Source organism: Pyrgilauda ruficollis, unplaced genomic scaffold (genome assembly GCF_017590135.1).
Source record: "Pyrgilauda ruficollis isolate IOZ18807 unplaced genomic scaffold, ASM1759013v1 scaffold182, whole genome shotgun sequence".
In the NCBI taxonomy this organism is placed as follows: domain Eukaryota; kingdom Metazoa; phylum Chordata; class Aves; order Passeriformes; family Passeridae; genus Pyrgilauda; species Pyrgilauda ruficollis.
Genome location: NW_024517207.1, coordinates 874,803 through 887,491, shown reverse-complemented (window position 1 = coordinate 887,491; position 12,689 = coordinate 874,803).

Here is a 12,689-nt window from a genome sequence, read left to right as displayed (position 1 = left end):
TTGCAAGATTTGTAACAAGAGCAGGGTGGATTGTAAGGGTAGGGTAATGGTAGCAAATTAACAAGAAAATACTTCAAGTCCCTTCACATTTGCAGAAGCAATTACTATGGTCAGTTACCTAAGAGCATACATTTGACTGGTGGGTCTAGTTTCCTGTCCTGTCTCTGCTCTCCTAATGAACAGTTCACATGCATCCTTGGGGAATGGCATTAACACTGAGCTGACAGTGAAATAGACTATTTTCAGTTCTGAAATTTTCTTTTCACAGATGTCGTTGTACTCTTCCATTGGCACCTACAAAACATAAACCACTAAACCTTAGAACACTTCAGTGATGCCAGTCAGCACCTTGTCTGCCCCATGAGGAGCCTGTCTGCCAGCCCTGTTTGTAGGTAGGTTGTACTTTCACACACCACATGCTGAAAGTAGTGCAAGTGTCTCCAGAGTTATTTTAAATGTTGGGATTTCCACTGTAAAATGTCCGTACTTTCTGAAGACACCTAGGTGTCTGTTGTGCAGCCAGCGCTGGTTCTCTCAGGTAAATTTTGCACTCTGTAAAAATGAATTTGTTTTAATCTTTTTAATCTTGCTATACAAGGAAAAGTTATACACTTCTTTTTACCAGGTTACAGCTGATCACATTTATTTATATTATTTTTTAATATGTATTTCCATTAAGTATTCAACTTAGTTTTAGTCTTACTTTAGAGACTATTTTGGTGACAGTAATACACTCATGATTATTTCAGTGCACATGGTATTTTCTCTTCTGCAGTCTGTCTATTTTAACAAGAGGAAATGCAGTAAAAGTTTTAAATGTCAACATTTACAGAGGAATGGAACAAAATAATAAACCTCCCCTAAATTTACATCTGTATTATTAACATTTATTTTTAGAAACAGACAAATCTTGTCTGGGAGATGATTACTGCTGGAATGCATATTCATCAAAATAGTCTCTCATTTTCACTTGTAATTGTTTCAGCTGTTGTAAGAGACTGCTTTCATTTGAGCAGTGCCTTAAAAGCTGAAGCAGTTTGAATTAATTTTGTAAATAGATTCATACAACTGCCTGTGGTATTGATAACAACAAAACAACTAATGGATCAAATAAATTATTTCAATCTATAATGTACCCATTAGTGGCACCCAAGTGATATTAGATCTAGTACTTGCTTTCCTGATCTTCAATCAGTTCAGTTAATGATATGCTTGGCACACATGCATTTACTTACTGAAGACTTACTAATATTCCAACAGAAAAAAAAATCCCTCACAGTTAAATGAAGTTATCTCCAAAAGCTAGAGGGGAGGTCTTTGCCAAATGTGAAATGCAGTTGAATCGTGTTATCAAATACTCTTCACTGTAAAGGAAGAATGATTCCTTTTTTAAGCCAAATAATATAGAAAATTGTAATATTTCATAAACTGAGAAAATTGCTCCACTGAATGATTGAATGATACAAAGCCAATCATATCTGTCAGTTTCATGAAGTCAATAAATCAAAAAGCATCATATTTCTTATCCATAGCTTTTCAAAAATCCTGCTGAAATTAATTTGGCATATGAGTATTCAGTCCTGTAATTGAATTAGAGCAGCTAAGAACTCTTGGTACAGATGATTTGGTCTTTCTCAGTATTGAGTTAAGGAGGAATTTGTAAATCTAGAAGTTTGGCTCCTACTTTAAATAAAAACAACAAATTTTCTGTGTTTTGGAGATTGTTCAAGGCCATTCCAGAAAGTGGGATGTGAGATGAGAACTAAGAGGAGAAATTTTGATTAGACCAAGCTTTTCCATATACTCCATCTTCAGCAGCTGGAATATGTACATACAAGATACTGCTAGGCGTATATAAAATGCAAAATGTATTTTAAATTATTTGTATTGACATTAGAACTGAGATTTATAGGTGTGGAATCCACTTCCTGGGAGGCTTTGAGCCAAGTGACATCCTCCCTTCTGAAAGGACACCTGTGAGCATAACTGTCCTGTAGGATATTATTATAAGATAAAACACATGGAATATGCAAACCAGTTTGTTTAAAACCAGAAATGGAAGTGAGAACCATGGACATTGCAAAAGGATGTGACTGTTCAGCCTCTGCTTTAAAAATAAACTGGGAAAGTACCCGTACAGTTCTAATAATTAGAGTCTGAAGCAGCATAAAAGAAGTTTTCTGTCAGTTTATAAATAGAATACACTGTAATTCTTTGTTGCACAAGAGAGGTTTACAAGCAAGATGGGACTCTGGCGTGTATGGAATTGTAAGTCATCATGTGGATGTTTGGAAAGATTTCTTTCCAGCCACTTGGCAAATTCTTTGCTGGCATCTGCTAACTGCCTTTGGCACAACAGCCATGTGAAATGCTGGTTTAAAACCAGTTTGTCTCAAACCTGCTTAGCTTGGACTTTGCAAGTAGTTACCCCAGATAGAAGACTGCCTTTCTCTGACTTTATACATAATTTATCTGAAATTCTGGAACTGTTCAAAGAAGGAGAGATCTGAATGCATCAGAGAAACCTGTATGTGTAGCTGAGTGACCTTAAATCTGATTTATAAAACAGAATTTCTGAAGGTTACATTTCAAATCTGTTATGTGCAATGTAGTAGAAATAGTTTTTAAGCACAACTCTAATGTACAATGCCCTTTTACTCAACTTTGTTTTAAGAGGAATTTTATTTGCTCAGAATGAACATAAGATAAAATATTCAGCAAGCAGCAATCTAATAAATTAGATACTGCCAGTACATGATAAATAATAAAACAGTGTAAGTACAGCTCACAGAGGAGAAAAAAATATTCTAAATTAGGTGATTTCTGCAAAAATCAGTACAGAAATCCAACCTGCATGTTTAGAATTAGTTTACATATTATGTTTGTAGGGAAATGCAAATATACAATGCAAATTGTACAGTAATACAAATGCAAAAACTGAGTGCTACTCAGTTCTGCATTTGTATTATTATTGGCCATTAAGTTTTCTGTAGTCATTTGTGATAAGGGTTTACATCTGGGCTCTTTGGCCCTCACATCGGAAGTTTCCTTCCCAAAGATCGGGTATCTATGGGGTGCAGATGGAGCACATAACTGCCCAGGAACTGGGAAATGCAAGAAAGGGTTTAAACATGACTTTACACAAAGGTCACATATTCTTAAATAAACCCTGGCCTAGGTGTTGTTGAACTTTTAGCCTTAAATAAACTCCTGGCTAGGTGTTGCTGAACTGCAGCTTTCCTGCCCCCAAATTATCCCCCATCTTCTCTTTGTTTTACAAGTGTGTTTTCCAAGTCTCTCCTTTCACAATTGTCAATGAAACTCTGCAACCTCCGGGAGTTCGTTTGTACACGAGGACTCCTAGTGACCATTTACAGCCCAAATCAACTTTTTCTGTGTTCCTTGCCTAGTGCTAAGCAAGCAGAGTTGGCAAGAAGTCCAACAGAGAATTTTCTTATTTTCCTGTAGAAACTTAAACTTTCACTTGGAGTGGGAATTGTTTGATTATTTTTATCCAATCTGCCTGTGTAAAATCGCTGTGGCCAGGCCTGTCTTGTATTTATATTTTCATTGTTTGGATGGTCAGATGTTGGAATGGGCTGTCCGGGGAGGTGGTGGAATCACCTGGAGGTGTTCCAGGTGTGTCTGGGTCTGGGTGATGTGGATTAGGGGTTACAGGGCAGCGCTGTCATGGAGGACCGGATGATCCTCAAGGTTTCTTCCAAACTTGATGCTTCCATGATTCTATATGAAAAACGACTTCAAAACCGCCTGTCCTCTTCCCATAAACCCCACCTAAACTATCAGCTATGGGAATCTGCAGTCTGTGACATCTCCCATCTTTATTTCTTTTCCTTTAGGCAGAAACAGCGCTTTTCCTTTGCGGCGGGGCGGGCAGTGCCGGCCGCTCCGCTCCTCTCCGCTCCGCTCCGCCGGTGCGGCCGCTGCCGCTCTCCCCGCTCGGGGGCCGGGGCCGGGGTTATGTAAAGAGCCTAGTTACGCAAGGAATGCAGATTTTCCCTTACGTAACCGCCCGCCCCTGTCGGAGCCTTCCCTGTCCGTGCCAGCGCTGCCTATACATTAACGGAGGGAAAAGCGGTGCTGGCGGGGTGGGAGCATCTCTGGCTCCATCCACACTGAGCTCTTAGCTGCGTGGCTCTTCCCACTCGCGTTTTGTGAAAGTCCCGCCTCTTCCTTAACCTGCAGGACAGTTCCTTCCATTAAGACAATGAGCACACATGCCTAAGTCGTATTTGTGCCCTTTTCTGAGTCTAGGAAAGACTTCATTAATTCCCAGTTATTGCATGGAATGAAGTTAACGCAGTGTGGACAAAGGCAAGTTACAAAGTTCTGCGTGCTTCCAGCTCTATGTTTCAGCTGCTGCCACAATTGAAGGACCTGATTCCAATGCCTGTGTGCAAAGACAGATTTCCAAGTCACTTCAGTGCCAACAGGGCTAGAAAAAAGAGCCCCATAGGTCAGAACTCTGTCTTTAGCTGATATTAGGGAAGATTGCAGAGATGGTGAGGCCTGTTGCTGTTTGCTTGTCCCCTCGTGTGCAGGCAGAGCATCATCAGGTGGGATCATCCCTTGGGATGCTTTCATGGAGCAGTAGATGCTGTCAGGGCTTCTGTGCTTGATGCCTTACTTAGCTCCCTCTATACTGATTTCTGATCCTGCAACTTTACATGCCTCTCCTTTCAGATTTAGTGACCGTGATAAGTTGGGGTGGGTAGTTTGCTCAGGGTTTTTTTTGGTTGATTGGTTTTATGTTGGTTTCAGGGTTTTTCCCCCTTTTCCTTGCCCTTGTTTCTCTATGGAAAGGCCTTGAATTCCATGGACACCTTGAAGGATTGGTGTAAAGGAGTGCTCTGCTCAGGGCTTTGTTCAGGTTCTCTACTTGGACATTTTTAACCATATACCTTCATACCCCTTTCCTTTTTCATTTGTTCCTAAAGCCCAGGATCTGTGGGGAAGGTCTCTGCATGTAATAAACTCTTTGATGGATCATGTAGTGGAAAAGAAGGGATTTCCACAGGGAGCAGCTCCAAAATTGACAAATCTCTTGGGAGTGTCAGGTAGCAATAGAGGCTGGAGCAGATGGCAGAAGGTGTGGAATGGAACGTGACCTGCTGGATTAGTCAGTGTTTGAGTGGCGTGTTCCTTTCATCTCCTGTATAATTAGCTGATGGTAGGGAAACAGACAGGCTTCTCAAATCTAGACTGAAGTGGAAGAAAAGGTGTTGAACTCAATGCCTGCCTTCCCTAATATTTAATTTCTGAGTTTCAACAACCTTTTGTTTAAAAAGCAGAAATATCAGAGGAATTTGGAACTTAAATGAGTACATAATTAAAAAATAAACCATCATATTAGCATTTCTTCAACTTTGTTTTTTCAGAGTAATTTGTTTTTCTTCAAAACTCATATGAATGAAGTATAAATTTTAAACTTCTATGTGCTACCCCAAAACAATGGGGAAAGGTAAATTTGCTGTATACAAGCATTCATTCAGTAATCTGGTACTGAAACTGGATATTTCCTAAAAGAGCAAGAGTAAACTTCACCATCCCTTAAGATAACTTTTCAGCATTTTGCAGTCAGCAGGAAGGAATGAGTGCTGCCATGACTTTTCCTTGTGCCAGTGTGACACAGACAGCTGCAAAAGGTTGGAAGAGCATATCAACAGCTTAAAACCACTTTTGCCAACTTTCTCCATGCAAGGGGCCAGAACCCTTTGTTTTCCATCCTTAGGCACCTGCAGGCATCCTGTGGATAAAATAACTGTGAAAATTCAGTATAATACAGTGGAAAAACTGAAAGGCTTTTTGCCCCTTGCATGAGCTATCAGTTCCACATTGCTCAAAGGATGAAGACAATTATTTTTTCCTTTTTTTCTTCTTTTTTTAAGTAGTATCTATGACTGTCAGTGGAACACACTCTGAATGGTATTTACTTTTCAAAACTCTGTGCAAGCTTGGGAAATGCTGCATTTAAAAAGCCAATGGAGCCATCTAGCGTTTAAAAATTGGAGTTCCATGGTGTTTGGACTTGATGTGCCAGACAACAAGTACAATACTCATGGTCAGAGAGGGAAAACAACTCATAGAGTTTTGTATTAATCCCTGACAGCCCTTGATTCTTACAAAATGTAGTTATGGGTTCCAGAATTGTCACTGTTAAATTGCATGTGGTGATTTCCATTACTTCACTAGAGACACCCAAGTCTAGACAAAAAGGTTTTCTTATATTTGTGCTCAACCACTTTCATATATCATCATTTTCAGTTACATATTTTCATTTCTGCTTGGCATTTAGAGACTTCCAATACCTGTGCTGCTCCCTTGCCTGCTGTTTCAGGGCATGCACACAAGACACATTCACACAGCTCACAATTTACATTGATGCTTTTCCTCATAATTTCTTGTGCTGAACTCAGATATAATTGCTCAAGATTTGTCATCCACAGTCCTTTCCCCCATTGCATGTTCACATGGTCATTTTCTGCATTTGTGGATAACTTCTAGAGACAAAGAAACACCATTTTTGTATGTTTAAATAATTGGGCTGGCTTTATTCTCCTAATGTAACCTAGGAAGGTGATTGCAGATCAACTAGTCAACAAAAAGACAAACGAGAATTTTGCTGCCCTATGGAGAAAAAAATGGGGCCAAAGCAGAGACTGAGCCAACCTATCAGCTTCTGCTGGTGTGGCAGATGTAGGACAGAGGGCAGGAGGTGTCACACCAGGAAGAGCCACTGGTGTTTCTGGGACAAACCATCTCTTCCTGGGTCCATGACAGAAGTCAGTGTCCCATCATAATTTTCTTTTTTTTCTTTCTTTTTCTTTTTTCCTTTTTTTTTCCCCCTGTCCAAGTCTAGTCTAATAATACAGATTTGGCAGACATAATTAAGTGATTAATTTAAATTCTAATGTCCATATAGTAATCTTAAATATGTATAATTCAAAGGTAGGGCAAACTTTGGCCGTGGGAGCTGACCTGATCTAGCTTTGAATGTTTGAAAGACAGTGGCTAAATTTAAGCTGGTGTTCTAAGATTCTTTATAGTCCGTAAGAGGAAACAACAAAAGGGTTTATTCAGATCTCCACATAGGTGCCTAAGAATGCTGGAGCCAATCCCACATGGCCAGCAGTAACTACTGAAAATCAGCTGCTTACCAGGAATCTCAGAGTGAGTCAGAGTTATCGTAGCTCCTTTGGAAGCTACTTCTGGATGGCCATCTTAGGCAGGAGAGGCATGATTCTAAGAATCACTCAACAGATGGATTCCTTTTAGTAGTTGCCCAGTGTGGTCAGGAAAGGAAACTGAGCCTTGTGCATAATAAACCTGTTTTAGTTATTAATGGTGGTTCTTCTGCCCCCTGTACATTTTTAAGATTTTAAAACCAGAGTTTCTTCACTGATAATTTTGCCAAAAGTCAAAATTAAGGCCCTGATAATACCACAGTGCACTACTGCTGTATTGTATTTACTGAATCCCTTCAAAGGGACTATCATATAATCACTGTGACCTCAAAAAAATGTTAGTCTTGTTTAATCATTAGAACAAAGAGCTGGAGGCCAGAAAGTTTGTAATATCACAATTTAGGACAGAGGAGAGCCAACAGTGTGGTTTATAGAAAGGAGACCAGAAAAGACCTGAGTCAGTGGAGTGTTTCCATTTTCCCCAGCTGATGTAGTGCACAAACCCATGATTATCCAGTTTCTCCAGACTTTCAGTTTACATTAAAGCAGTCCTGTGCCAAGCTGTCCTGTTTACAAAGCTTCTGTCTACACAAGGAAATCAACTGATAGAGCTCTCATGGCATAAACTGAGATTTTCTAAAAGCTGTAACTAGTTATTTAAGAGCAACTATTGTGGAATAGCTTATTCTACAGTGGTTACACCCATCACCTTCCCTGGAGAAAAGAAAATCCATTACAATATTCTAAACATGAACTCATTGTATACTTTTGCAGCATTTTCTTCAGGACTCTACAAATAGGCAACTTGAAATAACATTCTGAATGACATTAGTTATCTTTGAACAGTTAACTCTAAAATCCAATTACATGCCTTGGAATGCTTAGCACAACTTTGATTGGAGGCAATTAGAATTAAGAATGAGAAGAAAGCTGAATTATCAGAGGGAGGAAAGCTCCAAAGGAAAGGGAATGAATAGCATCAAACAGAAAACTGTAAAGGGGAAAATCAAAGCCAGAATTAACAGTCAAAATGAGAATGTTTCCTCAGCTGAGAAATTATGGTGGTTGTAAGCCTGAGTGAGCCACAGCAGCACAAAAGGATAGGATATCCTCTAGATCTTAATGCCTGTTCCCCACTGATATCAGCGTGCACTCACTGGCTTAAGGGCATCACAGACTCCTAAATTCAGGTAAGCAGTCATTAAACATGGAATCTGGCCTCCTCTGCAGAACGACTTTTCATATCCCCAAAGCCAAGGCAATATTTTCCCCACATCGTGGCCATGTTTGTTCTGCCAGCCTTTTCACTGCTTGCTTCACTTATTCCCAGTATGTCAGAGCCCAAGTCTGACATTTCACTCTGAGGATCTTTTAAAAGATCTGGGGTTTTGGATCTGCTTTGAACAGGGCAGAGCAACTTGCTGGTTGTTCCCCTCCCTGTGGCAAACACTTCCGTCCTCTAAGCAGACTTAAATACTGTGACAGATTAAAGGAAAAGTGTGATATTTCCAGATGTGTGGCAGGGCAAATGACAAGGACCCAAGCTGTGCAACAGGAGCCAACAAGGACAGAACAGGGCAGCAGAGCCTCCTCTCTCAGACCTGCCCTGAGAGACTGTCTGAGCTGGTGTGCATGAGTCTCTCAGTTTCCCACACAGTCCATGGACAGGATTTTAAATCCTTGAAGGATCAGGAGCTAAAGTGATTTTACAGAAGTGTGGCTTCTTTTATTTTCATCATTCTGGAGCAGATAAAAGGTTACCCTGATCAAAAAATATAATCGTATTTGTGATGTTTGAGGGAATGTTATCTATGTAATGGAAAGTTTTCTCCCTGTTTCTAATGTTCAGGTGTGTTTTTAATACCTGTGCGTGAATGCGCATCCACATCTGCTAGGAAAGCCTTTCTTTCTGAGATTAGGAATGAAAGGGAGTCCTTCGTTTTAAATCTTAGTTTGACCAAGTTATACAAGGAAGTTAGATGAATGTTTTACTCTGTTTCTTCAGGGGAACAAAACTTAAAAGAACTGGAAACATGGGACAGGAAGTCTGAATTAGCTGCAGGAAGCTCCACCTGAGCAAGTGGACTGGACAGGAGAGATTCTGCCTGGAGCTTTCAGAGCCAGGTTCTAGATAACTCCAGACAGTGTGGAATGCTAAATGTATCTAGTTGTAACAAGTGACTTAGGAGGTGTCAGGAAAATACACACTGTATTTCTTGGTTTATCCACATGAAGAGCCAGCCATAAAGTGCTACAAGTGACATGAAATCCAGCACAGCAGTTTGGGGGACGCACCTTGGTGCAGCTTGGACAGGTCTGTGCACCAAGGGTGAGGAGATTGCTCCACAAAGAATTCCTTCGTGTGAAGTTATCACAATGTAAGCACTCTTTAATATTGTGGAAAAAGATAAAAATGAGAGCCAAGGGCAGCAGGGGGAAAGCAGAAAATTCAAATGAGAGGCTTGTGTGCTGCTTAACAGTGTGTGTGTTTAATAGGTGTTGAGGAAGGTGCTGATTTTCCACCTCTTGATGTTCCCACTCCAAAGCAGTGTACCTTTCTGGAAGCAGTGCTCCAGCTGAGCAGAGCTGTGGATCTCAGCACAGTAATGAATGGGTAAAATGGAATTAATGCCTTCACAAACAGGAGTCAAACTCAGAGAGCTGTCGTTTCATCCTGCCCTTAAATTCTCTCAATCTGTCAAATTTCTTAGACAGTTTTGACTTCCTCACCCGAGATTTCATATTGCTTCTTTCTGCATGTAGTTTAATGTTCTAAATTTGTGCCTGAAGGCCAGAGGTGCCTTTTTTGTTCTTGTTCCTTAAACACTAATTTGAAGGCTGAAAACATTCCTGTTTTTCCAAATCTGGAAAAATGCAAAATGGTCATATTACCAAAGGGAGAGAGAGGAGGGGAAAAAAAAGAAAAGGAATACTGTGTACCCAACAAAACAGAGGCAAGAATGCAAGAATGCAGGAATGTAAATGTGTTGCAGGCTGTTATTAGGATTTTGGATGCAAAAATAAAACTTAGAAAAGACTGAAGATTTGAAAAAGCTTGATACAATCCAATTTATTTCGACTAGAAATTGCCCTCCCTAGATAGCTAAGGTGACAGGAAAAATTATGAAAAGAAGATAATCATATTTGTTTTAAGTCTGGCAGTTTCCACTGAAATGCCTCTCTCTCTATAATAGTTTTTTTTTTTTTTTTGAAGGAAGTGCCTTGGGGAATTACTAGAAAAATGATCTTTATTAAGTGTTCATGGCCATCTGAACTATCCACCCATCCAGTATAAATGTGTTCTGGCAAAACAAGTGTTTGTGTTGCCATGGCCTTTCCCATGATGTTATTTTCTTAAGCAAAAGCATTTTTCTAGCTGAGATCTTAACAAGGACACAGGCAGGGCGCCATGATTCAGTCCTTGAAGAGAAAAATAATGATTTGGAAGGAACGGTGCAGGAAAAAGATGGTCTCAAAGAGGGCAGAACGCAAGACTTAGATATCTGGTGTCTCTTTTGCCCAACAGAAGCAGTGATTCCTTTCACTAATCACTTCAGTTGTGCAGGAGAGCAGTGCAGCCTCCACCAGCCCTGCAAAAATGCTGATGAGCCCAGTGCTGAGATTCTCCTGAGGCATCCTCAGGATAGGGAAAATCTTCTTTTAAAATAGCAGCTCAGTTATTATTTGCTGAGCAAATCACATGCCTCAGATACAGGCTTCTAAAAATCAGGTCACAGGGCCCTGTGCTGTGCAAAGGTACAGGGATTCTGCACAAAAAATATTTTCCCAAGGTCTGTGTAGGTCTGTGTGTTGTGTTTGCAAGGTTTTAACTGTTCTGTGTGCTTGGGTTTGGGTTTTTTCTGCCTTTGTCCTGCAAAGTCTCTTTGGGAAGGTGCTGCCTAAGGGTTTCAAGGGTGCTGCCTAAGGATTTCATTTGCCAAGGTGCTGCCTTGGTTTCTGTTCTCTGGTGAATATCTCTACAAGTGAAAGTGATTGTGAATTTTACTTTGTTTGTGGATTTATGCTCTGGGTTTAGATTAATATCAAAGTGTTTTAGCATAAAAACAGGTGAACAGATCTCATAAGCATTGAACAACGTTATTATAAAGTCACAGTGATTAAAGCAAAACTAATGGGTGTTTACATAAAGTGAACAAGGAGAAGGCGGGTGTTGAGTCCCCCTTTCTCTGCATATCTTCCCAAATTCCAGTAATCATCACTTTCTGAGGCAGAGGTCATCTCTGAATCCGTCTGCTTCCCATTCACCAAGGGGCCACAAATTCCTTTCAGAAGGAATAAAATCCAAAAAATGAAGAACAGCAGGACCAAAGGCTGAGGCTTAGCTCTCGTGGGGTTTTTATGAGATTTGGGCTTTTTCCTGCCTTCAGCTTCTGTGAGACACCTCTCTCAAACTGCTTTCATAGCCCTGTAGCTCCACAAGTCACATCAGAATATTGATCTCAATCGAAAATATCAAGGGAATAAGGTCCATGAATGCTGACTGTAGGTCTAAATCCAGTTATGTTTCCATTTGTAGAAGAGAACACATTACAAAAAAAAAAAAAAAAATCACAGCATGTCTAATCTAAAGCTAAAAATCCACAGAAACAACATGAGGGGCAGTTTGCTGTATGCAACTAATTCCAATGAAATTAAAAGACTATTTAGGGGGGGAAACAAACTTAGAGCATTACATAACACCAGTCATATCTTTTTTTGATACAACCTTTTGAAATTAGATTAGAGAGAAAATTCCAAGTTAAAATTGACTCAATTAATTCTCCTGCTCTTGCAGTTGGAGAGGGACATGTCTGATGCATGAAGCAATAATGGAGCTGCGTGCTGGGATGGATCTGGCTCACGACTAAATCCTAAGTGGATTTAGTTGTCACAGTGTGGTGCAGGGAGCTTGCAAGCTCCATTCAGCAAGAAAAGAGTTGACCTGGATAGTGATTCTGGAAGAGAGGGAAAGGGAATGAGCTGCAGGAAATGACATGGCTGCCAGGAGAGCAGCAAAGATCACCCAGAATGTATCACTTAAAGGGAGGCATTCCTAAGTTGATGCTGACAGGAATTCAGAGACGTGGGTGCACCAAAAAAATCTATAGGCTGGAGATAGGGCTCTAAATTGAGTTTACTGGTGCTTATCTGCTGCTACAAACATTGACAGTAATTTATAGGTGTGCCTATAATTTATAGTTGTCAGGAAAAATGAGTTAAAATAACCTATGAAAAATGAAAGCTTGTAAATTAGTCCACCTTCAACAAAATGCTGGAGAACACAATGTAATTACAATTTACTTCCAAGTATGTACTTTATTTCTATGAAAATTAACAATACATTTAATTAATACAGAATCATTAGGAATTACATGTTTTACTGAGGAAATAATGATGAATTTCTGAATATTACATATAAGTTATGTGGTTCCTGTGATAAAATATTTTAGCTGTTTATCTTATGAAAGTATTTAGAATTGTCCC